The following is a 3,332-nucleotide window of genomic DNA, read 5'->3' on the forward strand; positions in this document are numbered from 1 at the left end:
AGAGAATTTGGAATGTGGTGCCCTTTATGGTTCCAGCCTCGGAAGGCATTGTGTTTAAGGAAAAGTTTCCTGAGTTTGTCCAACCCTTGAAGCAGGTCACACATTTTTCTTCCTCTTTAAGTTATAAACTTCTTAAAGGCAGTGGCCACATATAATTTTTTAATACCCCCCTGCAGTGGTTGGTTCAGTGTCTTGCATCCAGAAGGTGGTTAATTAATGTTCACTGAGGTGGGTAGAATTTTCACGTCAGACATTCAGCTTCTGAGAGCCACGGCCTGCAGTGAAAATCGTGGACGCTAGGGGGCGCTTTCTCTTCTGAGCTATAGTGCTGAGTGCAGGACAACAGAACTTTCTACAATTATGGAAATGTTCCAAATCTGAGCTGTCTGGTGCGCTTAGCTGCTAACCACAAATATCTACTAAGCACTTGAAATAGGGTGAATAAGATGGAGGAGTTTAATCTTTAATTTCATTTAGTTTAAATGTAAATAGCCTTGTGTGGCTAGTAGCTATACATTGGGCAGGCTGGAAAATCTAGATGATAAATTAAGCTATAGTAGCTTCATATGTCAACATTCTTCATTTCACTTATAATGACCTCCTTCAAAACACCTCACCATTTTGTACCATGTCACCATCAGGTGGCTGTTCTGTTTTCTCCTATTCTCCCGTATCCCTCAAGATTCCCAGGAAATATTCTTTCTCCTAGGTGTTTATTTGTTCACCCATCACATCAACAACAACAACAACAACAACAACAACAACAACAAAAACAACCTAAAANTGCAAAATGAAGCAGAGGCAGGAAGCTTTTATAGGACAAAGAATACGGAACAAGGAATCAGAAAACAGAAAATGAATACGGAACCAGGAAATTAGCAGAGAACCCAGAGCTGGCTTGGCGTTTGGAGATTGGCTGACTGGATGTACAGTAGTGCATTCATGGTCAAGTGTAGCATTTACGGAGACCTAAAGATTATTTAAATTTGGGTTTGCTGATGTGGCACCCTGAGCAGGAGTGGCTCCCTTTTGGGCCTAGAAATATATTTCAACACAGGTGTGCACAATGAAACAGAGAAGAAAGGACTAACTCTGAGATTTTATAGCTCCATAAGGAGCTGTAAAAAAGAGTTTTGGAAGCAGCTCAAATGAAAAACGACACATGATGAATATCAGCGGCATTTTAGAACTGGAGGTGATTTTGAAAATCGTCAACATTTTACAAAGAGGAGTCCAAAGAGGTGAGGTAACTGCTAAGGTTGTAGGACCCTGATGTGACACAGGTTTGAGTCATCAAATTTTCCAGGCGTTGTGGCAGTGACACTCATGAAAACTCAGATTGTTTTCTTTGGGCTCTAGGGTCCCCGGAAGTTTAGAGTTTACTGGTACAAACCAGCCCTCCCCACTATTACCTAAGGCATGTTCCCAGTGCTCGCCACGAGGTGGCAGTAGAACATAAGCCATTCACATCAGGGTTACTGCTGAGGGCCTGTGGCCGGCAGTTATGGAGTCATCTACACACAGTTTGACTGTGTACCTGATCGGCACTGCTGTACTGACATACGCATATCATGTCCATTGTAAAATACACCAACAAATAAAATATATTGTAAAGATAAAGTAAATAAGTCATTTTGATGTGTTCGTTCTATCATTAGCTAATATCTTAAGGCAGAATACATATGTACAGTGAGGTCCACAGTTAAGGATAGTGGATATGTGTCCATGTTGCAAATGCTATTGATAATTTCACTTCTTTGAGTTCACTTCCTGTCAAGTCTCATTATATGGTCATGGTTCTTGCCTTATAANTGACTGTCAACTGTAATTTTAAAAAAGAAGCAATCGGAAAAGAAAAAGAAAGAGAATTGATCATAACACTAAGGACAACATTTATAGTAAAAAAAAAAAAAAAGAAAAAAGAAATCAGTGAGGTTTAAATATCCCCCTTTGCAGATGAAAACTGAAAGTTAGAGAGGTTGCAATTGTTCCTCACAGACTGTGTTGCTCCGAGAAGTTTTTCCTTGTTTGAAGGACCACAGCACTACTCATACCATTTCCAGGGAGGATGGGTGGCTAACTGAAGCCTGAGAAAGTAACTGAGATAACTAACTGAAAGCCACCCGCTTTCTTATATCACCCAGACTTTCATTTTTTGCTGTCAGAAAGAGATAGGATTAGACTAGTGGTTCTTAACCAGGGGTGATTTGTGCCCCCTATGGGACATTTGGCAATGTCTGGAGACACTTTTGGTTGTCACAACTGTGTGCGGGGGCAGGTGCCACTAGCATTTAGTGGGTGGAGGCCAGGAATGCTGCTAAATACCCTACAATGCACAGGACAGTGCCTGCAACAGAGAATTATCCAGCCTGAAATGTCAACAGTGCTGAGGTTGGGAAACCCTGGGTTAGACCCATGTACTCACCAGCCACATTTTCGAGAGTGCGAGTGGACCCAGTATTTGTTCTGAATGCCCAGTATCCCTACCTTCAGCGTCATCTCTTCCATGAAGCCTTCCCAGATCTCATTTGATCCCCATAGAGACATCTTTTCACCCTTTTTTGGTAACAAATACTTACCTCTTTTGTAACACCAATCACATTCTATAGCAATTATTCGTCTTTCTTCTCTATTAGTCAGGTCTCTCCAGAGACACAGAACTAATGGGATCTATATAGATATCTAGAAAGAGATTAACTCTGAGGGATTGGATCATGGCCGTTGGAGGCTGAAAGTCCCCTGATCTGCTGATCACCAGCTGGAGGCCCAGGAAAACTGATGGGGTAGTTCCAATCCCAAAATGGTAGAAACAATCGAGATTGATTCCTAAATACTTGAGAAGAGAAGCTATTCAGGAAAAAAATGGAGCTATAGCAGCTCACCTCATAACATAAGAAGTTCTTAGGTGATAAAATTTAAATATAAAAAATAAAATAACTGAAAAATCATACATAAATATTTAAGTGATTCTAGAGAATGGATTTCTAAGAATAAAAATGGAAAAATATTAAGAAAACTGTAGATGTTATAAATATTACTAAGGGCAAAAACTGAACAGCAAATATAATAAGGGTTCATATCTATCATATATAAATTAATATGACATTAATAAGAAAACACTAATACCCTAATAAAACTGTTAGGCAAAGGACAAATTTTAAATAAAATACTATGTTATTTGATAAATATGTTATTTGACAAACACACAAGTTTAGCTTTTTTAGCTATTAAAGAAATATGAATAACAGCAAGGAGATAGAATTTTCCCACTATATAATTTTAGGCAAAGTTTAAAGAAAAATAATTATTTTGGCAAAAGTATAATGAATGTA

This window comes from Hipposideros armiger, unplaced genomic scaffold (genome assembly GCF_001890085.2).
Source record: "Hipposideros armiger isolate ML-2016 unplaced genomic scaffold, ASM189008v1 scaffold_168, whole genome shotgun sequence".
NCBI classification, from domain to species: domain Eukaryota; kingdom Metazoa; phylum Chordata; class Mammalia; order Chiroptera; family Hipposideridae; genus Hipposideros; species Hipposideros armiger.